General features: G+C 41.5%; 1 pseudogene; it reads right to left on the bottom strand.

The window, feature by feature from the left end:
- Nucleotides 1–1,208: 1,208 nt before the first annotated feature.
- LOC105942827 (60S ribosomal protein L17-like) lies at nt 1,209–25,617 on the bottom strand (annotated as a pseudogene).
- Nucleotides 25,618–25,872: the final 255 nt, after the last annotated feature.

The following is a 25,872-nucleotide window of genomic DNA, read 5'->3' as shown; positions in this document are numbered from 1 at the left end:
CCCTTGCAACTACGAAGGGTAGCAATAATTTCTGACCAAAGATAACTGAATAGATATTTTTCCTTCTTATAACTCTTCTTGGGATGATGGTGTGAACAGTGATGTCTGGGACAGTAACAATCACTTTGAAATCATGAGAAAACAAAAGGACAGTCATGGAAAGTCAGCACATGTAAGATGGAAAGAACTATGTTTCTAATGAGAGGTGAACCACTAACCATGTTTAGTAACTATAGAGTACTTATGGCTTAAGGGGCTAGAGCAATAGTACTGCAAGTACTATTGCTTTGTTCTCCCCACACCCAGCACCCCAAGTGGTCTTTGAGCATTGAGCCCAGCAAGGCATGATCCCTGAGGGCAGAACCAGGAGTAATCCCTGACAACTGCTCGGTGTGGCCCCCAAACAACACACCAAGTACTTATGGCTTAATTCACTTAAGTATCCTGTTGCTTGCGGCCTCTTGAAAAACTTTCAAACCAATCAAATGATGTTTGTCTTGGAATAAGGACATTATACAAAGGCAAATAATAAACATTATTTTGTTTTTAAAATAAATACCAATATATTATAAGATAGAATTTAAAGTCATAAATTTTAAAATAAATCAGGAAGAATCAAAATAAACTTATACTTTCAGTGGTCTTCTTCGGCTGATGCCTATAGACAAGCACTCTTCTGTGTCCTTAAAAATTTGGGGAAAAATAGTTTGAGAAGGAGATTATATGGGTAAATAAATATTTTCCCTTGACCAAACATCAATAGTCAAGCAAAGTATTGCTACCCCTATTGCTGCTGCCACAACTATTATTGATTTCTTATTTTACTAACAGTAAAAAACATATTCTGACCACTCAACATTGTGGCAGCATCAAAAAAATCTATTTTTTAAATAAATCATGGTGAGATAAACAATTACAAAGCTGTTCATAGTTGGGTTTCAGTCATACAATGTTCCAGCACCCATCCATCCACCAGTGTGCATTTCTCATCACCAATGTCATATGCCAGATAGAGTGATCAGTGCTTCGTAGTCATCATCTCATCAAGGCCTTGCTTGCAGGAATACAGAGCAAACTGTCACAGTTGTGGTGTCACAAATAGGGAACCAGGACTTACATTAACTCTGTAGTTGAAGATTCTAATCTGTTGAACACATTCTTTTTTTTATTTAGATTTCTATTAACTTTATATCTAGTTTATTCCCAGGCTATAATTTTTTCTTTAGTTTCTTTTGCAACATCTTCTGTGCAATCTCTTCTTCAGGTTTAGGAAGAATCTCTGTTTTCCAATAAGGTGATTTTAAGGTAGCAGGGAGAACTCATGTAGGGGTTAACCCACCCATGAGCCCTGTAAGTTCTGCAGTTGCATTTTGGGTATTTTGTTCATCCGATTATGCCAAATTGCCAGGGAATCTACATATAAACCCTTAAGTTCAACATTACCCTCAGCATTTATAAGAGTGTGGTAAATATTCAGTAATCTCTTTGGGCCAATGGCCTTGTGTCCAGCCCCACTGTTTGGCCTAGACACACCTGCCAACACCACTATAGTTACAGTGGAAGGGCACACACTGCTTCTACAGAGTGACATCCATCAGATACTTTGTGGCTTCCAGATCTGCAGGTCCTTGATGGCCTGAGCCATTTCCTGAGTGTTCTTGAAGTGGTCATGGTGTATCAAGCCTCTAGACTTGCATGATTTCATCAGGTTTGGGAGGGTCCGGTAAATAGGGAACCACCTTGGATTCCCTTCACCTAAAACTGCTTACAGACAAAAGAAGAGTGGTGGCTATGATGAGAATTCTTGAGAATTTGCTGAACCCACATTCTTGATGCAGCACTATATACCCTCTTCAAAGGCAATTTAACACCACTTACAGCAATATATTGCTTATCATAAAATGCATATTTTAGCATGATGCTCTGGATTTTTCTAAACAATGTACCTGCTTGATGGTGACATATGTGAACATCAGTTTCAAGTTTTAAATTACTTCCCACATCTGAAATCCAATTGACAAAATTAAACCAATTGATTTTCATCAGATTATGACATGTTTCTTCATTATCAACTAATAAGGTGTTTATTAAGTAGATACATGCATATTTCCATTGTGGTAAATTTTTAAGATAGCAAATTAAACAGGACGCAGCTTTAGGTTAAATAAGTAAAAAAAAATCCAGGGTGTTGTGGAGCAGGTCACAAATAATGTGGATGTAGTGCGGTGATTTTCTTTCTCAGACAGTGTATATGGGCTCTGATTTTTTCTACATATTGACCAAAAATAATTCCAATTTTCACACTGTCACAGCACAAATAGAAGTGTGACTTACGTCTCACAATTTGCATAGCTGATTTCATGTCCTTTTGACCATTCTGTCATGTATTTGACAGTTATAAAATTGTTTTTCTTTGGGACATCATTGGTATATGCTTTGCTTCAGGGAATTTTAAAATTAAACCATGGGTTTATTATGTGACTTACAGAGATATTATCCCAAGTATATGATAATCAGGTTGAGCAAATCAGTGTATCAGACCTCACTGATTCTCAGCTCTACAGCTGCAGACTCTGTGATCTCTCTGATTTTCTAGAATTACAAGAAACTGGGGCCTAGCTGTGAGTCATGAGTAGATTGGCAGTCCTGAAGCTTTGGATTAACCATCGTGGGACTCTGTTTCCCTGTGTTCACTCCTCTTATACATTTAATTTGGATGCTATAAATCTTCAGGGGTGCCTAGGATACTATAAGTCTTCAGGGGTGCCTAGTAAAAAGCAAAATTTAGGATAACTTGAGGTCTTCAATGTTTTACATGAGAGTAATGGATGATGCTTAAATGACTGTGATGGAGGCCACTCTTTCCTCCCATGGTTACCCTGGTACCAAGCTAAGATCACCTGACATTCTGCATCCCTCTTCTAGAAATGTTTATTTGTCTTTAATCATGCTTAGAAGAAATCCCTGGAAACCCTATTTTATACCACATGACCTGTTCCAGGCACATCAGATTACACCAGGGTAAGCACTAACCCAGGGACACGAAACCAAAACTTGTGAAAGGTACATGACATAGCCTGGCCTCCCATGTATAAGCTAAATCAACAAGGAATTCTATTTGAATTGAGGAGAAGCATCATCAGTGAAGATGAAGTATAAAGGATATAATATGATAAGAATGAGCTAGACAAGATCTTGGATAAACTTACGAAAAGTGAGATGAAATACAGTAACACTCAGAAATATATACTCTGAGGCTGAGAGAAGACCGAGTGTACAGAAAAGGCTAGAAGAGAAAGATGCATAAGAACAACAGATTGAAAGATGAGGAGGAGAATGAGAGCAGAAGAGGGGTCAGGCTAGTTTCCCAAATGATCTAATACTAACCTTTTTCCTAATCCTATTATAGCCCTGTGCATCTTCACCAGAAAGTCCCTTTTCTTTCTATTATGTTGGGTTTGAGTTTTTAGTACACACCCAATATTTCTTGGGACTAAGTCTTACATCTGTGCTCAGGGATCATTCCTAGAAGTACTCAGGCTACTGTATGTGGTATTGGGAATGTAACTTAGGTGCGTCATGTGCAAGATAAACATCTTACTTGTTCTACTATTTCTTCAGCCTCAAGAAACCAAGAACTCAAGCACTCTTTAGGATAAAATTCCTTCAAAGCTCATCTCTTCCCTACATCCTAAAGATTCTGAATTATATAACAGACAATTGTGATGGCTTTCAAGTCTAGATGCATCTTGATGGTGAACCCAGATAAACACAAACCTGGTGATGCTGTCATGTTTTTGTCCATTCTATCCTAAATTCTTTTGCCTTAGAAGGTGCCACACTGGAGATCTAAGACTTTAGGATTGGAACCACTTCGTGTCTTCCCCTGTGAGGGCATTTTCATAGGCAGTGACCATGAGATGTCTGGAAGTTAAAGTTGCTTATACTTAGCATGCCTCTAACTTTATTTGAAAACTCTTATTGTTACCAAGAATTAGACATCCTGAGAAGAGGCTCTGAATTGCAAAATGGTTTTATTCTCAGGATTTTTTTTTAAGACTTGGTAAAGAATCTTGTGAATTGCCTGTGCTATGCTTAAATCCCCTGAGACCAGACACTGAGTATAGCAAAGGGAGTTAGCTGTTCACTTAAATAGGGCCCGTCATGCTGGTCACTAAATGCTTTGACAAGTGGAAAAGGACAAGTGGAATTATCTAAATGCCTCAGCTATTTATCTATATATTGTAAGTGCTGTATTTCCTGGAAAGAAGCCGTGAGTTAAGAAAATAGTCTTAACTTGTTCTCTCAACTTCCTGGCTGCTGTGATATTCAAACCACACTTCAATACTTCTGGGTTTTGTCTAACTAAGTAGAAGTGCATGATATGAAGTGGAAAGAGGTGGCAAGAAGAGGATGTAATGAAGACAAAACCATAAAACTAAAGAGAGTTTAAGAGGTCAAACATGTAGCCCCCATTTGTAGACAGGACTGTCCCTAAATCTGAGTGGACAAACCATCTATTAAAATATTCAACAAGATGTGTGTTTATGTGTGTATAAATATATATATATACATATACACAAATATATAATATATAAAACTTCTTCCCTTTGTCCTGCCCATATGTATTGTGTCACCAAAAAGTCACTTTAGCTAAGAGTTTACCTCACCTAAGGTCCATTTGAAGGGATGGTTACCTTTTTCCCCAGATATCTTTTACATTATTATATAAAATTTTGTAAGTTGAATGTCATTTCTTTTCTCTATACATTCTCAATCATTCTCTTTTATCTTTATATAAACTTGATAAATAATGTTTCCTCTAGGGCAGTAAAGGAATATTAGTGAATTTGAGATTACTGGACATCTGAGTGAGCTGTAGGGAAACCAAAACCAAACTCCAATAAATCTGTAACACCATGACTTTGGGATTTGAAAAATGCTTGATAAAACAACTCAGTACTTCCTCTAAACAATAGAAAAGACAGGTAAGATCAATGTTTTTCTTATCCCCATCTTTTAAAGGAAAACCTGAGAGTCTAAGAGCTTCTGTGAATTTTTCCAGACCTGAAAATTGAGAAGCAGTCTAGATATGACTCCAGATTAGGATTAAATACTTTTTTGCTCCTCTGGTCAGGGTGGGGGTGGGGCTCCAGCTAGAAGTGCTATGGGAATGGAAGATACACATATTTTAGGTTTTCAATTTGTAGCCAGTGAGCAGCACCAGGAGGGCAATAGGGCAAGAGCCAGCATTGGGCCCTCCCAACCTCAAATCTCAAATGCAATTCATGCCCTCTCTGCGAGGAGAGGCCAAGACACCTTTGTCCTGTCAGGTGACTGCCTGGCCAGCTCTTGTAAGAGAACACATGGGTTGTTTCTGTGCCCAATTCAGAAAATTCAACGGGAAATTATTACTTCTTGTCTCTGTCATCTTATTCTACTCAAAGGTATGCCACTTTCAGATAAATTTTGCTCCTAGATTTTGCGAACTGATTTGCCATCTATATTAGTTAACTATGGATGCATATCAAATAAACCCAACATTTTGCAGTTTGAAACAATCAGCACTAATTCTTTTTATTTCTGAAGGTCAGAAATTTAAGATTAGCTTATTTTGGTAGCTCTTAGAATAAGAATTTTCTTAGAATTGTGGCATCTAAAGTCTTGGCTAGGGCTGTAGTGTCTGTTTCTAAAATGGCTTACACACATGGCTATTGGTGAAGGTTTACCTATGACAACAGCCCGTCCTCACCCCACAATGTAAACATCACCATGCAGCTGCTTGAGTTGTATTACAACATGGCAGCTGCTTCCATTAGCGGAAGCCGCTTGCTCCAGGAACAAGTGCAAGGAGAAAGCCCTGATGCTTCTGTGGTCTCATCTTAGAAGTCACACACTGTCACTTTTACTACTCTCTACTCATTAAAAGTGAGTTTCTAAATACAACTTACAGTTGAGGAAAGGAATTTTCTCTCTTTTGAAGAAAACACCACCAAATACTGTGGTTATGTTTTATAGGCCTTTAATTCTAGGCCTACAGGAACACTGAGGAATCTTACTGACATCAAGAAATGTAGAAATCAGGGGCTGGAGCGATAGCACAGCAGGTAGGGCATTTTTCTTGCATGTGGCCGAACCGGGTTAGAATCCCAGCATCCCATATGGTCCCCCGAGCACTGCCAGGAGTAATTCCTGAGTGCGTAAGCCAGGAGTGACCACTGTGCATTGCTGGGTGTGACCCAAAAAGCAATAAAAAAAAATAAAGAAAGAAATGTAGAAATCAGAATCTTTCAGGTCTTGTGACCAGAAGAAAGAAGATTTCTCTTAATTATGCATCTTGCATATTATAAGAGTTCTGATGGAGTTCTGGAAAAGGTGTGGTCATTTGAAGCACGCATTTATGAGCAGAGTCAGCAGGTATTCATAACACATAGTACCTGGTACTTTAAACATTTTAGCTATTTATCGAGCACTGATTATTAGGCTCACAATTTTCAGAGATAACCATTTAATCCTAACATCAACCCAATGAGGTAGGCATTCTCACTTACTTTTCAGGACAGCGATTGGTGGAGGTGAGTGAAATGAACAAGAACCGAGAACACTGAGGGAGCCCAGAGAAGAAGCGACACCTTCCTTCCTCCTCAATGGTGGTGAGAATCATCAAAGTCATGCTGAAAGAAATATTTGATTTGTGCTATGGAATGCAAATAAGATTTCATTAAGCAGACAAAGTAAAGAGCTGGGTTGGCAAGGAGGAATTGTGAGTTCTGAGGCAAGAGTCTGGCGGACTGCTGAGATTTCCCCATAGTCTTCTATGTGTTCTGGTGGATGTGAGCAAAATGTTTATAATTCACATATGAATTTCATGCAGGTGATGCCCACAGTGTGATTTGGTTTGGAAATTTATCTACCAAACTGGCCTCTTAGGAGACAGTGGAGGCAAATATCTGTGTCTTACTTGTCTCTAGCAGTGTTGCTCAGAGCAGGCCAAGAATGAGGTTGGTTCTTAAATTCATTTTCACTGTGGTCCAGTTTCCTGGGGTTTGTTGTAGTTTTCTTAATTCCTGCCACAGAGAGTAGTGACTGCAGTCATTTCTGACTTAGCCAGCGATTCCACCGAGATGTCTGCTGATAAAACTCATGCTGGATAAACTCTGTCTACTCTGCTAGGAATGAGCACATCAATTGTCCTTCTGTGAAGGCCATTGAGATAGAAAACACACTATTGTTATAGCAACTTACATTTAGAGTAAGTAAGTACAATGTGGTGATTGTATTTCCATGAATTAACAGTTCCTTCAAAACTCATCCATTACTACTTTTTCAAGAATTAGAATCTAGTAAGATCTCTCTGTACATAATCTAATATTTCTCTGCAGACTCAAAGGCACTGCAGATGTTATAGGTTGTTAAGATCACAATATGATAATAAAGTTAGATATGTAAAGTTGAGAAGGGAAACGAAGCCCAGGAATGTTTTCTTGTGGAAACCAAGAGTGTGAAGGCAAATTTAGGAAGTCATGAATCTTCCAGATTGTTCCTGGAATGAGCAGATCTTCAAAGAGGAACACAGGGCCATGCCAGGGAACAGATGCCTCCACTGATAGTGCCTTGGGACTCCCCTGACCCGTGACTAGAAGGGCATCTGTTGGAAAATTCTCTGCTAATCAAAACCAGCAGGAGAGAAAGGTCAGAGTGCTGTTCCTAGGGGCATTGACTCATAAGGCCTAAAGCATGAACTGGAGTCCTATAATTTACTGGGAATATAATAATTTAAAAGATACATTTATTGATAGTATGTATATAGTTAGAATATTTAAAAGGAATATTGCTTACAATGGGTTGGGGTTTCACAATAGTTACATGTTATTTTGGTTTCAAAGGAGGACAAGTCTAGTCGAATGCTGAGCTTTTCATTAGTGAGCGGCATGTGCAAATTTGGGACTGAGCAGAATTGTTAGGACAGAGAAGAAGCTAAATACCTTTGCCCCTTCTCTCCTCCAGAAATGTTAAACAAATACCTAGATAAAATTGTTATAGAGAGATGTCAATTTACTAAACTTTCTACTAAGACTGTCACATCTCTGGCTTTGTTCCTAATGCCTATTTTGGTGTTTAGAGCTCATTGGTCAATTTAGTCATCCCATTTTCTGCTAGTTCAGAAAGTTTCTTATCCTACCATCAGAAAGTGGGGAGCAGCGGGTAGGGCGTTTGCCTTGCACGCGGCCAACCCGGTTTCAAATCCCAGCATCCCATATGGTCCCCTGAGCACCACCAGGGGTAATTCCTGAGTGCAGAGCCAGGAGTAACCCCTGTGCATCACCAGGTGTGACCCAAAAAAAGCAAAAAAAAAAAAAAAAGAAAGAAAGTGGGGGGAATATAAAAGATGAAAGAATACCTGTAGCAATCAACTGTAGTACTTTTTCACTGTCACTCATCCCGTTGCTCATCAATTTGTTCGAGCGGGCACCAGTAACGTCTCCATTGTGAGACTTGTTGGTACTGTTTTTGGCATATTGAATTTGCCACGGCTAGCTTGCCAGGCTCTGCCATGGGGGCAAGATACTCTCATAGCTTGCTGGGCTCTCCAAAAGGGACAGGGGAATTGAACCCGGGTTGGCCACGTGCAATTCAAACGCCCTACCTTAACAACAATAATTTTTGCACTGTAGCACTGTAGCACTATTTTGCTGTTGCTCATCGATTTACTGGAGCGGGCACCGGTAACGTCTCCATTGTGAGACTTGTAACTGTTTTTGGCATATCGAATACGCCACGGGTAGCTTGCCATGCTCTGCCGTGAAGGTGGGATACTCTCAGTAGATTGCTGGGCTCTCCGAGAGGGACTGAGGAATCGAACCTAGGTTCGGCTGTGCACAAGGCAAATGCCCTACCCGCTGTGCTATCGCTCCAGTGAAACAGAAAAAAATCAAAAAAGAAAATAGAAATTCGCATGTAAACAAGGTATAAAATGGTCTGTGTCTCCAATACCCAAAGATTGTAGAAACAAGGACCAGGAGGATGGATCCATGGTTGGAATCTTGCCACAAGTTGGGCAGGCGGGGGGGGGGGCGAGATTTATAGGGGAGGACAGTTAGGACAGAGAAGAGACCACTATGACAATGAGAGTTGAAAATGATTATTCTGGAAAGAATCTGAGTGCTGAAAATAGCTAAAAGGGACAAAACATGATAACCTCTCAGTACCTGTAATGCAAACCATAATGCTCAAAAGGACATAAGGAGAAGGAGAGGGGAAGGAAGTAGAGAGAGAGAGAGGTAGAGAGAGAGAGAGAATAGTACCTCTCATAGAGGCATGTTGGGGTGGGGGTCGGGGTGGGAGGGAAACTGAGGACAATGTTGGTGGGATATGTACACCAGTGAAGGGACAGGTGTTGGAACATTGTATGACTGAAATCCAATTACGAACAACTTTGTAACTGTGTATCTCATTGTTATTCAATAAAATAATAATAATAATAAAATGGTCTTTATCTGGAGGCTGAGTGATAGTGCAGAGGGTCAGGAGCTTGTCTTCCATGTGGCCGATCCTGATTCGATCCCCGGCATCCCATATGGTCCCCCAAAGCACTAAGTGCTGAACCAGGAGTAACCCCTGAGCATTGCCAGGTGTGGCCCAAACACAAGACAAAAAACAAAATAACAATAACAAGAAAGGTCTATATCTGGTTTTAATATAATCTATTCTAAAGAGGACCTAAGAAATTATCTAATAGTTCTTGCAGGTGAGGATACTTGTCCACTGTGCCTCGCTACAGGATGCAATACTATCATAAGACATAGTCATAACATAATAAATGAGATCTAAAGAAGGAATCCCAGATTTTAAATATATATATATAAGATGTATACCTCTAGCCTTCATTTCTTTGCAGTTTTCTTTATTTTACCTAATGAGAGATAGGGGAAGTGTAAACAGTCATGATTACTTATGATTACCCAGGATTGCACACCACTATTTGACAAACATTTGTATGGTGGTTATTATGGGGCAAGTATTGTCCCTGACTTGTTCTGAATTAAAATGACATGCCATGATCATAACACACTTAAAAGACACATCTATTACTTCCTCCATTTCCTAGGAGTTGGAGGGAATTGGGACACAGAGGTAGCACATGACAAATTTAATGTATACCTGATAGTCTGGCTCAGAATAACAGGTAGCTGTTAATCACTAAGCCTGCCTGACCTCAGAAAGCTCTGCCCCCTAAGATTTTCCTAAGGTGTTATTGTACTCCACTGTGACCCCTAAACTAATGACCAAGCAGGGGTCTGGTACTGTTGAGAGCAGAAACTCTGCTGGCAGGGAAGGAGTCCCTAAGTTTCCAACAACACAAAGACACCCAGAGGAGATGTTCTGAGTGTCATAAATACACCAGCTTTGTGGGAACAGAGGTAGGAAGGCGTGTGAGGGCAAGGTCAAAGATATAAGAAGTAGCCTACATGGAATTACATTCAGACATGTGTATGTAGGTATATGGGCATATACACACTTGGAAGTCAGTGAACATGTGTTTCTGGTTGTATGTGAAAGTATTTGTTTTTACATTCACTGAGTTCCTTCCTGTGTGTGCTTATATGTGTGTGTTTTGTGTGCTGTGTGTATGGGGTGTGTGTGTGTGTGTGTGTGTGTGTATGTGTGCGTGTGTGTGGTTAACATACGTGGAAGCTGCTGAATGAAACTTCTAAAGTGACTTCGTTTCCTAATGATTTCATATTCGAGTTCCTTTTGCCTCAGGAATATCTGGTCCACCCAGTCAACTGAAATATTTGATCACCCTCCTTGCGATTCAAGGAAAATAAAACTGAGAGGAAAAGTAAAGAGAGAATCCTAAAATTTGAAAGAAAAATATCCTGAAAGAGTCATTCTATGCTCAAACATCCATAAGATGATGAGCAATATTCCTGGCAATTCCCCCCGCTCTTTATGAAGCTGAGGCCCAGTTGAAGAAGTCCACAAAGTCCCCTGGTATGCTGCCCCCGTCCCCAACCCACAACCCATCCCTGTGGGCAGCCAGGACCCACCCTAGTGACTCACAGGCATTAACCCTCTGGTGATGAAAAGGGGACCATGGAGTATCCCTCTCCGCTCCCCCTGCCCCAGCCCAGATTCTGTTTCTTCAAGTTCTGAACATTTCAAGACTCTGTTCAATGCCAGGACTGCTGTCCCCAGAAAGACTGTTTATGCACACTTACACAGAGTTTCCGCCTGCCAGGAGACGGGGAAAAAGAAACAGCAAACATTGTTGCAGCTGCAGGTTTATCACAAGTTGCAAGCAGGTCTAGGAGCATATGTGTGTCTGCAAAGGTGTCAGTCCAGGCTTCTGTCCCAGGAAGCTGATGGCTGGGGTGATATTCCTAAAGAAGCCAAAAACAGGGAGTAGAGAAAAAGGGAGGTTGGAAGGAGGGGGAGGGCGGGGAGCCGCCAGAATGGCTTAGCAGCCGAGACGATAGGCAGGACCAGCAGAGGGCGCCACCTTGCTGACTCTCATCTGGAGGCGAGGTACAGGCCAGTGGGGGATGCTCAGGAAGGCCAAAGATGGATTGATTCAATACTATACCCCCTCTCCTGTCTCCCGCCCTCTCCCATCTCTTCTCTCCTCCAGCCCCCTCATTGTCCCTCCCTTCTCTCTCTTCTCTCAGTCTTTCTTTCTTCCAATCTCTAGCCCCCACCCCACCCCTTCCCTAACTTGAGCGGCTCACCCCAGGGAACCTCAAGTCTAGTAACTGAGTGTTAATTATGTCTGAGTGGATTCTAGAGAAAAAGAAAACCATATACTGTATCAGCAGAGAAATGGTTTCACTATGAGGAAACTAATGATGCTTTTATCAGGAACAATATAAAGATTGCTTTTTTACTAGTGTGTGTCCCATAGGGTTCAGGGCTATGAGATATTTCTGTATCTGGCTTTAGGTTCCTCTGAGCTTTTACATAATCAAATCAATATAGCCATGATTCACCCTCTGGCAACAACTGCTCCCTGCAAGTTTGCTGTTGCTGCTTTAGTGGCTAAAGAGGAAATAAATAAATATATAGAAAGGAACTTATTATGAATCTGTAAACATTGATTTGTTCGGTCTTCAGTCTTCAGTTTTAATTGCTCTGCATACACATGCATACACATTCACATAAAGTGAACATCCAAGTTCAGTCAGAGAGCTGGGGTGTGTGTGTGAGGGGGGGTGCTGAAGGTTACTCGAGTATTTACCATTGTTCCTAAGGAGGCTCGTTTCATTTTTCAGACTGAGTAAAATCAAAATAAGAGATTTTGTTTTTGCTTCTCTGTCCTTCACTGTCTTTAGGCATTTTATTTTTCTTCTTTGCCATCCCTGCGAATTCCCTACATTCCGGGCGTGATTGGGGTTCTTGCTTTTCTCTTGGAGTCATATTGTTTTCATCAGGACTCTCCCTCCCCGTGGTGGGTAGATGCTCTGTCCTCAGTCCTATATCTCAGTGCACTGGGAGAGCTCAGACTTCTCATTCCCCTAGCTCAGGCTCTCGGGTCAGACTCCTGGGAGAAGGAAATGTGGGAATGAAAAGGAGGAGACAGTCCCCTGAAAACATATCTCACTCTTTCCTTGGAAAAGACACCTCAACCCTCTCTGGAGAGAATCAGCCCAACCTTTTCAGTTCCCCAAGGATAGCATCAGAACAACTGCTGGAATCTTGCAAAACATGAGTGATTTGCCACTCCCTTCTTTACTCCCTTCAAGTTAGTAAACAAAGACATCTTTGAGACTAGAGCCTGGTGGAGGATTTGTTGTGATAGCACTCTGCCATCTACTTTTCATAGACAAATTGGGATGACAGGATCCTCTATTAGGGCTTTTGCAGAGTCTCTTGCTGCTTTGAATTGACAGTATCAGCAGAGAGACTTAGTATGTTCGGCTGGGCTGGGCAGACAAAGATGGAGCCTCACAGGCACCTGGCATTCACAGGACTGAAGAAGATTGCTCAGTCATTTCTACTCTAGTTCTCCCCCACTATAGAGGCTTTTGCATGGATATGTGTTTTCCCCATCCCTCAAAAGAAGAAAAAATATTAGAAGTAATAACTGGGACAAGGCAAGAAAGAAAAATCACTATATATTTCAATGTGCTGCAGGTGAGTTTACCACTAAATGAAGCTCATCCCTAGTTCTGAGGGAGGGTTAGCACTGATGCCATGTTGATGTGACACTGACGCCATTTTCCTCTGAAAGAATCCTCAACACAGAACCCTTTAAAGATCCTCTCTCCTTTGGGAGAACAGTTGTCACTGAAGATTATCTTGCAGTATGCTCAGTCCTGCTCTCTCCCAGGGCATACTGGCATCTGAGCAGATATAATTTAACTTATATTTAAGAGAAGGGAGGGTAAATATTGAAGCTCTATTTGTCAATGGAACTCTGGTGACACAGTGTGCTAGCTTTAGTAGCATCATGATGGCTACCATTAATTGAAGATCTGCTACATACCAAGACTGTGAGTATGTGCATTACTGTATAAGTTAAGCCTATCTCCTGAAGAGAAAGTAAAGAAAATCATACATTTCCCTTTTTTATGGAAAAGAATACTACCTCCAAAAGGTAGTTTTGGTGCTTTTGTGGGTAGGGCATTTGCTTTGCACGTGGCCCACCTGGGTTCGATTCCCAGCATCCCATATGGTTCCCGGGCACAGCCAGAAGTAATTTCTGAGCACATGAGCCAGGAGTAACCCCTGTGCATCGCTGGATGTGACCAAAAAGGAAAAAAAAAGTTGTAGTATATCACTGTAGCACTATAGCACTGTCCTCCCATTGTTCACCGATTTGCTGGAGAGGGCACCAGTAGCGTCTCCATTATGAAACTTGTTGTTTCTGGTTTTGGCATATCGAATGTACCATGAGTAGCTTGCCAGGCTCTGTCATGCAGGCAGGATACTCTCAGTAGCTTGCCGGGCTCTCCGAGCGGGACAGAGGAATCAAACCCGGGTTGGCCACGTGCAAGGCAAAAGCCCTACCCGTTGTTCTATCTCTACACTCCTTTGTGTGTTCTATATCACACACAAAGGAATATTATGCAGTTATAAGAAAAAATGAAATTTTATATCTTGTTGTGACATGATTGGGAACTAGGTGTTGGTTAAGCTAAATATATCAGAGGGAAAAGGATAAATACTAGTTGATCTTACTCATCTCTGCGATATAGAAAAATAAAACATGGGAATAGACAATATCAAAATATGTTGGAGTTGGATTATAAAACTAAAATTTCTGAACTGTGGGAGTGGATGAAATGAAGAGATGGATTCCCAGAGATTTGGGGACAGTGGTAGAGATTCTTGGGTACTCTGACAATGGAAGGGATGCAGTAACTATGTAACATCAGCACCATAAGCATTAACACTATTCTAGCCAGGCTACCTAAAGTATTAAGAATTTATTTAGAAAAATAGAAATATAAAAGAAATGATTAAAGATAATATAAACAAAAAGATAAATCTAGAGGAAAAGAGATTGTATTTAGATTTAAAATAATGGGAATCGATGTTAAACTCATTAAGTAATTCATATACATTGAGGTGGTAGGCAGTGCTGATACTGTAGAAATCATGCAGGATGCAGATGAAGTAGTGGAGATCAGGGAAGAATGCAGGCAGCCATACTACCTTAGATGCAGAGAAGCAGAAATATTCTTAGGGACCACCTAAAATCTTGTGCTGAGATGGATTCTGAGTCCCTGTGTGTAATCCATCTGTAATATCCACTTAGGGAAGTTTGCAAGCTTTGGTGGTGGTGGGCTGAAGGGGTGATAGCAGAGAGCAACAAAGGCTGTGAGGCCCCTTTGATCAAACCCAACATGTCCCATTCCCAGATGGAGCTGAAAGCCACAGAAATGAACCATTTAAATGTTTTGAGTCAATAATTAACCAAGCAGCCTTTTACCAACAGGTCCAAAGACTTGTTCATGGATTCTGAAAACTATATCATTCGCCTTTCAGGTGGGGAGGATAATAATGATTTATGCATAATTTCCCTTGGTTATTTCCAATGAAACTGCATAATGTGGTATTACATCCTACCCTAATCCTTGTGTGATCAAAGAAAGCAACCTAGCCCTATGATGGGGGATGTTTCTTCTTCCCTATCGTCAAAACTGGCATCTTTGTGGTGCTGTTGTGAGGGGTGAATGAAGTAAACTATATAAAACACTAATTATGATACACAGAGTGAAAGTTCAATCAGCGTCACTCAATAGCCCACTATTCTTTATCTGTACAATAGATACTTGTGCAAGGCTACCATGTGCACTGGCCCTTAACCAACAGGCTTTGCAGGACAATGAACACAACAGGCAGTTCATTTTCAGCGCACACTTAGAAGTCTCAGCTGACCCTTCCTGAGGCATTATCTCCTTGGCATGCAGCCTTCCATCCTCACCAACACACAAATGTGTGGGTCCTGACCACATGCTTTCCTGAAAAATCAGAAAATACATTCTGAAAAAAATTCAATACTGACTTGAGGTTTTTGAACTCCTTGGGGGTAGATAGATACAAGGCAGTAAACCAGCACAGGGGAAGAAAAAACAGGTTAAAAAAAACTAATAAAAAAGATCTCATAGGAAGGAAATGGAAAGACCCCATGCCCAAATAGAGCTAAATTGTGTGGTTGCTGTCACTGTTTTCCTGGAAAGGGGGTCACAGATGAGAGCATGGAGTACTTAGACTCAAATTGTTTTCTAAACAGTTTGGGTTCCCCCCCCCCCGTGCGCATTTATTTTCACATATTTTAATCTTTCTCAAAATACTCTGGCCAAAAGCAGTAAAAATTCTGGTTAAACTTCAATACCGGGTTGGCTCAAGGACCCAGCTGGCTTCTTCTGGAAAGGAATGAAGTGGGATACAAACATGTTAGAGCATTTCCCCCGGTGCCTATAAGGTGCAACTCTGATGCTCAACTCACCCTTGCCCCTGGCTAGAACCAGCAAAAAGAGCCCCTGGGGAGTGGTGATGGAAAAGTTAAAAAAAAATAATAATCAAATGACCTATGATGTATGTTGAGAAGTCAAAAAAAAATCTGTATGTTTTCAGAAACAGCCAGAGATGTTAGGGCTACAATTTCATTTTGGACTCCAAGTGATGAAAAAGGGAGGGCTTCTTTACACTTGGCTGTGGGGGTCCAGGGGCCAGTGGGAAGGGAGTCTCTAGGTAAGGTATGAGCGGGGAAGAGAGTGTCCCAAGTTTTAATCAAAACTTGGTTTTCTGTACAAGCCAAGTTGGGCACTGGAGACATGTTCACAAATCGTCACCAGTTATGGCCAAAGAAGTCATTTTCCATCTCGTGATTTTCCACAGTCCTTCGGGGACCAAAGCAAAGGTATTAGGACTTGGCCCACTTTCCCCAGGAAAGTGTTTGCTTTTCCTATGGAGTGCATGTATTGGAGAGGAGGATGGGAGAGGTGTGTTGGGTCACCTGAGCATTATGAGAGCAAGTATGTCCTGTGAGGGTCAGCAAAGACCTGGGGGAAGTTCTGTATTTAGTGTTGAGAGCATTTATTGAGCTTTTGGGGGAAACAGGCTTTTCTGTATCTTGGGTAGGAAACAGCCTGGACATGATAACCAAGAGTCTTTTCAGACACACCAACCCAAGCAGGAAAATGAACTCACCACACTTCACGTCAAGTGCTCCTCACTGTATTGTTGGATGATCTATTCAGGAAGGAGGAAGGGGACCGAAGATCCCCTCACAGTGCAAGGTAGCCTGTCATCAACCTGGGGCCTTACAGATGGGTCTCTGAACAGCTGTGGAAGCTGTGCAGGAGCCAGGAGTCTTGCCCTACAGTGGAAAGGACCCGTCCTTCACACGTGTCACAGCCAAGTTGCAACATAGGAGCATCTGCTGATGCCAACAGGCTTTACCATTGCTATCTGAACCTGCATGGTTAGGACGTGACTCTGGAATACTAGTGTTGGAACAGACCATGGAGAGTACCTGCTTGGTTTTACTTTGTGGACACAGTCTGCCTAGCCCAGGTTTTCTGATTCTGGCTGAGGAGCAAAGTGCAAGCCCAGGTGTAGACACAATGCCATGCCAACGATGTGCCAGCCAATGGAAGTGATTTTGTGTTCCCCTGTTGAAATCTTTCAATCCCATGGGGGCTTGTTACTGTTTGTATTCAAAACTGAAATTGTGATTTTTGAAGGGATGAAACAATAATGGACCAAGGGATGTCTTGGGCACCAATTTGTCTTCTGGGCTTCGAATCCTTTTTTCCTCTCCTCATCCCAACTTGGGATTTTAATGAGCCTTAAATCATTGTTCAGACTATGTTTGCTCCATGATCAAGATAAAAACAAGATGCTAGAGGAGCTGTACTTGGAGAGCACAGAAGAGTGAAAGAACAAAACTAAGAACTAAGAAGAATGAAAGAACAAAAGGACAAAAGAAAGAAAAGAAGAAAAAGAAAGAGAAGGGAAATAAAGGAGAGAGAAGGAAAGGCAATGGAATGGGAGGGAGGAGGTGGAGGGGAAAGAAAAAAAGGAAGGAAGGAAGGAAGGAAGGAAGGAAGGAAGGAAGGAAGGAAGGAAGGAAGGAAGGAAGGAAGGAAGGAAGGAAGGGAGGGAGGAAGGGAGGGAGGGAGGGAGGATAGAATGAAGGAAGGAAGGAAGGAAGGAAGGAAGGAAGGAAGGAAGGAAGGAAGGAAGGAAGGAAGGAAGGGAGGAAGGGAGGGAGGGAGGATAGAATGAAGGAAGGAAGGAAGGAAGGAAGGAAGGAAGGAAGGAAGGAAGGAAGGAAGGAAGGAAGGGAGGGAGGGAGGGAGGAAGGGAGGGAGAAAAGGAAGTAGGGAGGGAGGGAGGGAGGAAGGAAGGGAGGAAGGGAAGTAGGGAGGGATGGAGGGAGGGAGGAAGGAAGGAAGGGAGCAAGGGAGGGAGGAAGGAAGGGAGGGAGGGAGGGAGGAAGGAAGGAAGGAAGGAAGGAAGGAAGGAAGGAAGGAAGGAAGGAAGGAAGGAAGGAAGGAAGGAAGGAAGGAAGGAAGGAAGGAAGGAAGGAAGGAAGGAAGTCAGAGTTAAAGGCTGGCCACTTTTCCATGTGCTTTTTAAGAATCCAGGCTATCGGCCCACAGTGACTGCTGTTTATCATTTCTCAGTGGCAGAAATGATGTCTGGTTTATTCTTAGTAGAGTGCTCTGGGAGCGCAAGCCCTAGGGGCCAGGGAAGGGAAGAACAACAACAACCAAACAAAACTGACCGAGCTTGCTCTGCCTGCTTCTGGAGTTCTTCAAAGCGAGGGAAGGGAAGTAGATGAAGGCCAAGACCCAGACACTGCTGCATTACCAGTGCCCCAGCCCCTCCCCCTCCCACCTCCTGCCCCCCAAATCATGATTGTTTTATGCGGTTCTTTCTCCCTTTGGCGAGGAAAATGGGATGTGGTGTCAATTACTGGGAAAAATATACAAAGTCCTAATGGCTAATCTATTCTTCTAAGTATGAGGAGGGCTACTACACCTAAGAGACTCCATCTAATTGTATAATAAAACTCGAATCATTTCAAGCAAGATCAGACCTGCCGGGTCTGTTGGAGAAGGCTCAGCTGCCGCTGCTGCCGCCGCCCTGAGCAGGAGAGCAGTGAGCTGACCCTGGAAATTGCTTGTGGGTAAGATCAGAGGGGGGACGGAAGGGAGTCGGGAATATGGCTGCTGGGAGCAATGCGGGACCGTAAAGATGTTGGACCATAAACAGTATCTTCTTGTTTTATATGTCTCCGATGTGGCAGTTGTTTTCTCAGCCCGAACATCTATGTCAAGAGCCTAACCTTGGAAAGAAATCCGCGCTGCCGCTCACCACTCCCTTCCTCCCTGCTTCCCTGCACTCATCCTTTGTAGGTTGTTGTTTAAAAAATGCACGGTGCCAAGCATTTTCACATAATTTATCTTGTTTAATTTAATTCTCCTGACAACCCTCAGTGGAAAATCAAATTATCATTTTACAGATGAAAAAAAAATCCAAGAAAGGCAAAGTTGTCCAAAGTTCCGTAGCTGAAAAATATGGTGGTGCCAGGGCTCAGAGTCAGGCTTTCTGTGTTGCTTCTGGCCTTTGCTGCTCTTTCCCTGCTGTCCCTGTTAGGGGGCCTACAGCTCTTTTTGCAAAGCCCCACTGAGTGATTAGGGGGTAAGGGCTGGGTGGGGGGGCGCGGCTGGGGGAGCTGAGGCTTATGAAGAGGGTGTGGGCTGTGGAAAGCTAGTGGCAACGCAGATCCTAAAATTAGCTTTTCTCCTTTCAACTCTTTCTGATCTGATCTAAAAACATGAAAAGGCTTGCAACTCCCTGTATGGAAGTCCAATGGCAGCTTCTAACGCCACCACAAAAGGCAAAGTCTCTGTTTATTTAAGCACTGGGATTTTTTTTTTTTTAAGAAAAATACATCTGGGAGTAGAAGTCGCTGGGTTATAAATGAGCTCTCACCCCACCAAAGAAAAAAATAATAATTATAATAAAAATAATGGCACCATATTCTCTGATAAACCAGTGCCAGAAAAGCTCTTGGGGATCAAGTTTTGTCAGTCCCCAGCTTTTACCAATTTAAATTCTTGGCAGAGAATTAAAAAAAAAGTATAAGGTATTTGAAACTCCAGTCCCTCAGGTACTAAATCTAGTGTTTCCTGGCAATAGATGAATGTTGCTGGAGTGAAAACCCAGCACCAAGGACCGTATCTCCATGGCTGTTCGTATTTATACTGAACAGACAAATATGTCATTCTTTCAGGATGACAATTCTTTCGGGGCCAATTTTTTCCCCTCTCATATGTTACCCACCCTTTTCTGATAAAAATGAAGGCAGACCAAGGCCAGGACTCAGACTTCAGACTTAGTGCAATGTGTTTCAGGACCAGAAAGCCTGTTTCCCCAAAGCAGCCCATTTTCCCAAACCACAGGTAATAATGAAGTTGGAACACGCTCTCAACCCCTCCCCGGCCCTCCCCCACCCGCACCCTGTGGAGACAGTGAGGGGGAGTAAGACCTACGTAGCCTCCTAATACTCACTCCTCAGTCACAAAGGAACGAACAATGGGATATTCCTTGATGCAATTAATGTAGAAATATTTCCATCTACAACACTTATTAAAATTTCATGATGCCAGTCCAGAGAGATAACTCAACTGGAGTTCAGTCCTCAGCACAGCACGGCCCTCTGAGCATTGCCGGATGTGTCCCCTATAAAAAATATCCATTATGCTTAAACACTTTCACATTTCCTGAATGTTCTCTGTAGTGTGACTGTGATCCATGGAGAAAGTTGGAACTATGTGATCCCTCAGATATTTTTTGCCAAAATCTTAGCTTGGCAAAGGACAGTTATTAAAAAAAAGTACCTTTTGAGTATTAGTGTCTACCTACCATTCATAAACCATGGACCATCTTTTCTGGGTTCTTATAATTTCACAGAGACCTGCAGTTACCTATTAGAATATTTTCTTTCTCCTTTGCTCCTTTTAACTGAGTTTCTTCTCTCTCCATTTCCTTAGCCTCTGTTGATTAAAAGTTAACTGCGGGGCTGGAGTGATAGCATAGTGGGTAGGGCGTTTGCCTTGCATGAGGCCAATCCGGGTTCAATTCCCAGCATCCCATATGGTCCCCTGAGCACTGCCAGGAGTAATTCCTGAGTGAAAAGCCAGGTGTAACCCCTGAGCATCGCCAGGTGTGACTCAAAAACAAACAAACAAACAAGTAAGTTAACTGCAATGACTTGTCTCCCAGGTTGCTTTATAGACTACATTTTAGTTTTCATCTTATAAGAGGAGGAGACCACTCATTTCTTGACCACCTTCTATGTTTGGATCCCTCAGCTTAGTCCTTAGCAATTTTAAAGTTGGATGATGAAACTTATAAGCCTCAATAAGTAAGCAATGGTATTTGTTCTTTAAGTACATTGAGAAACACTACATAAAATATTGCAATGTGTCACTTCAATTTTTTTGTCCAGTCTAGAAGCTTATATTTTTGCATGTGGAAAAAACCATCTTTTCTTTTCAGAAAAAAAAAGTTTTCCATCAGCGTGTTAAGATATCTCAACTCTCTGTACATCATACAATATTTATATCATAACCTGAGGGACATGAGGCTATCTTGGCAGGAATGGAAAATAACTGGGGTGAAGATTTTCAGCAAGAAGTTGACACAGAAACTTCTCACATTTCTTGTGAGTACCACTGGAGCCTTCCACCTGCTGTCCTTCCTAGGTCTTCACTGGTGAGATGCTAGTCAACCAGCAAACACAAGGCAGAACCATAAGCATCAACATCGGCTGTAGCAAAGTCCACTTTCTCTTTCTATTCTGCTCCCGAAGGAAAGCAATTGTCCTAGGCAGGCCCTTCCTTGCTGGCCTTTTATCCCCTTCTCTTTCTTCTCCATGGTACCTACAGGCCTGCCTGCCTGGGGGCCAGTTAAATAGGGTAATGGCATCTCAGACACAGCCTGCCATTAAATTAACACTTTCCCTCCCAGAGGTCCCCATTTTTTCTTTATTTTAACTTTATTTATTACAGTTTAGAAAGTGGTAATAGTACTAAAATTTATGGTATGAATATACAAACTTACTACCCCATCACCACAAAAGTGCCCAAGACCCTTCACCACTCATGTCTTTTTTCCCTTCTCCTGCCCCTCTGTTTAGTAATTGGTTTTGCATTTTAATGTTAAGGGTTTGTCATTGTTCAGTACTGTCCATGCTTTCATTTTGTCTCAATTCCCTATTTATTTATCTATTAATTAATTAATTTATTTATTTGCCAGGGAGTCACACCCAGTATGTTTAGGATTTACTCCCAACTGCACTCAGGGATCACTCCTGGCAGGGCTCTAGGGACTATAAATGGTGCCAGGGATCAAACCTGGGTCAGCTGCATGCAAGGCACATGCTCTGCCTATTGTACTATTGCTCCAGTCCCAAGGTCCCGTATTTGGACTGATTTTTCTACTTTCCAAGTTTCCCACATCTTCTAGATGTGGAGCTTCTAGAACAGTGTGCCAACTTCTCTCTGCTATAATATTTCTCCATTCTTTTTTAATAATACTCACCTCTTCTTTAATAGTAGTTGTTACATATTAATAAAATCTCTCAATATTGAACCCATCGCATATTCTTATATACCATGCATTTGATCTCATTGGACTTCATAGTATCATGGAATCCCTATTACAGTACTGTGAAGCAGATATTATTATTACTTCCATTATAAAGATGGGAGTATAAAGTCAGAGAAAAATTATTGACTCAAGATCACACCGTTAAGTATAAAAAAAACTGAGTGTGTTAAATAGTGAGTTTCAGTCTAGATCTTTTCAGAATCAACACCTAATACTGTGTACTCCATGACTTTTATGTCATTTGGCCAGTTCTATGCAAGAAATGTCTCAGTGTCATCAGTCCTTATCAATCCTCAGTCTAGCAAACCCATCTCCTCACTATTCTCTAGAATCAACACCATGACTCCTTTGACTTTATTTTTTCCCATGAGAACTATTATCAAGAGCTCATCTTGAAATACTTCTCTTGCTATATTCAGTTAGAACCAACCTTGAGTGGTTCTCCTTAAGATCTTCAAAACTATGTTCTAATTCCATGCGTATTCTCTAATTGGAGGAGTCTATTCAATGAATGACAAGAAAGGAGAAAGACATACACATAGAGCTTTTAGTCTAGCAAAGGAAAAATAAACATTGAATAAAAGTTGTAGAAGTGAGGGATATTTTGAAGAAAACACAGAATGTTTATAGAAGTCTCAAAAGATGGTCTCATCTCTTAGAGCCAACTGGGGTCAAGAACTCTTATTTTAGGAAGATCTATTGGATATTTATAGGTAAACAATGAGCTGAAGGAAGTGAAATATTCTGCTTTATTCCAGGTCTCCTTAAAATCTGACAAAGTGCTAACATATACTGTGAGTTTCCAAGGAGTGACATAGTATACAGATTTTCTTGATTACAATGGTTTCTATTTTATGAGCCTCTCAGGGCATGAATCTTCCACAACATACTAGTGTAGGAAAGTCTGCCCTAAAGAACAAAGTCCAAATTCTTCATTTTGCCTTTGGTGTTACAAATACAGTTATTAACTTGTCTCAGAAATGTTGCCCTGCCTTATCTATCCCTCACTCTGGCACTAATTTGGTCATTTCCTGTTAACACAGCTCTACTCAGCTCATTCCACATTTAGGTACGTTTCACTCAGCAAATCCCGCCTTCTTCTTCATCCCTCTTTCACCAAATCATGTCTCACTTTTCAACCTGAAAGTCTTGCAGCCTCCAAGAAAATATTTGCATTCATTCTTTTTTTTTAGTTTATGTGGCTCTCATTTAAAGTACTCTAGCCCTTAGTTATATTACTCATTTAGATTAAGTGGATATTAAAATATATTTAATTTACAAGGCCTTGGTCCAAATCCCAGCTTTGAATCTACTTTCTGTGCAACCTTGGATTTTTGTTTTTTCTGTCTCATCTTTTTCATCTATTAAAAATAAAATACTATTCTGAGAAATGAAATCTACTTTTTGTCTTTAAGAAGTAATGAAAATGGGGTGGAATGTGGAAAGGCAGTTTTCTTGCTGAAATCCTCTGTCCTGGTCTCTTTCCAGCACTCAAAAGAATCAAGTGAGAAGCTGACATATTTAGGGTTATGATCATTGTCCATGCTTCCCCCATGCCCTGCTACTTAGCCTAACTCTCACAGATCCAGTTTTAACTGTATCCCCTAATATTTTTCCCACATCAGTCATCCTTCTCAAGGAAGATGACTCCTGGCATGGTTGCAAAACCATTGAGATGAATCCTCTGGAAGTACCACTGAAATGCCTTGCTTTTGTTCTCATAATTACATGACATGTTATTTCATATGGGCATGGAATCTCTGTATCTTTATTTCCCTGACTAGTATAGAGAAGGGTATGAATGAGGAAAACAGGGGAGAGGGATGGGGTTTGGGCACAAATAATAGCCTTTCTATAAATCTTCCTTGAGAAGAAGCTCTCTTTAATCATACTCAAATTTGATTTGGTGCCCCAATTGGGTCATCATGATTCTTGACTTTTTCCCTTGGGATGCTTTTTACTATTACCTACCAAGGTTCAAATTCTCTGTTCAATGGAAAGTATCATGCTAAGTGAAATGAGTCAGAAAGAGAGAGACAGACATAGAAAGATTGTGCTCATCTGTGGAATATAAAATAACAGAATAGGAGACTAACACCCAAGGATAGTAGAAATAAGTACCAGGAGGTTGGCTCCATGGCTTGGAAGCTGCCCTCGCATGCTGGGGGGAAAGGCAGCTCAGATAGAGAATGAAACACCAAGTAAAATGTGGTTGGAAAACCCATTCGGGAAGGGAGATGCATGCTGAAAGTAGACTATGGATTGAACACAATGGCCACTCAATGCCATTTTACAAACCACAATACCCAAAAGGAGAGAGAGAACAAAAGGAAATGCCCTGTCACAGAGGCGGGGTGGGGTGGAGGAGATGGGATTGGGGGGTGTGAGGGATACTGGGTTCATTGGTGGTAGAGAATGAGCACCAGTGAGGGATGGGTTCTCAAACATTGTATGAGGGAAACACAAGCACGAAAATGTGTAAATCTGGGGCTGGAGCAATAGCACAGCGGGTAGGGTGTTTGCCTTGCACGCGGCCGACCCGGGTTCAAATCCCAGCATCCCATATGGTCCCCTGAGCATCGCCAGGGTTAATTCCTTAGTGCAGAACCAGGAGTAACCCCTGTGCATCGCCGGAAGTGACCCAAAAACAACAACAAAAAAAACAACAAAAAAACAAAATAAACCTTAAAAAAAAGAAAAAAGAAAATGTGTAAATCTGTAACTGTACCCTCACGGTGATTCACTAATTAAAAAATAAATAAAGTAAAAAAAAAAAGAATTCTCTGTTCAAGTGTCTCTCACCCAGGAATTCTGAATCCAGAATTTAAGAATTCTCTGTTCAAGTGTCTCTCACCCAGGTATTCTGAATCCAGAATTTCACTTTCTACCCCTCCGTGATCTTTTAAAGTCCTCTTCAGCTGCATAAAAAGGAGAGAAGAAAGATAGTCTCTTATTTCACCCAACCTTTCTATCTCTGTGGTAAATACTTGGCATTTCATATCATATCCTTGTAACTCTCAAGATCCTGAAGGAACCACTCAGAAGACATGGAAAGGCAACAAGTCTGCTGATGTCTTTTTTTAGAATGGTGCCATCATTTTAAAGAAGTGTTGTGTGAAACAAGTTGGGTGACAGCTTGAGGAAAGGAATGAGGTGCTGAAGAATGTCCTTCAAGGATAAAGACTGCTTTAGGGAGGAGAGAGAAACAAAAGTGTGGCACTAAGGAGAGACATCAGAGATGAAAAATATTGATGGAGATTTAAGTTGTTTGTGGTACTGTCTAGAGAAACCCTTGGCAAATCTGCAGTAAACTCCACACTGCACTCAAGAGTTCTTTTGTAGGGGCTGAATCCTGTTGTTGAATTGATGGAGGACCACAATAAAGAATGTTGGAGAGGCAGGTCCTGGGCCACAAATTAACCACCTACATGTGGCTTCCAACTGGACAGTCTCTGTGATGATGAGGAAAGGAGCCAAAGACATGGCGGTTTCATTTGGAGTTTTTTCACTGATAAACTCAACATGTTCTGTGCTCCACCTACCTTCCTGGCCATCAAGATAAACATCACAGTACCTGATGAGGTGAGGATGATAGAATCAAATATGCAAACATCCAACTTGAATCTAAACACATGGCCTTAAACTAAAATGCTGGGACCATTAACTTGTGACTAGGAGAAACAGGGAAATGTTCAAGAGTTGTTCAGAGAAAATATAAGTGGAGAAGGAAAAGGCAAT

The sequence above is a fragment of the Sorex araneus genome, chromosome 1, assembly GCF_027595985.1.
Source record: "Sorex araneus isolate mSorAra2 chromosome 1, mSorAra2.pri, whole genome shotgun sequence".
Taxonomy (NCBI): domain Eukaryota; kingdom Metazoa; phylum Chordata; class Mammalia; order Eulipotyphla; family Soricidae; genus Sorex; species Sorex araneus.
The sequence above is the reverse complement of the archived record's forward strand: the minus strand, read 5'-3'. Positions and strand labels throughout refer to the sequence as shown.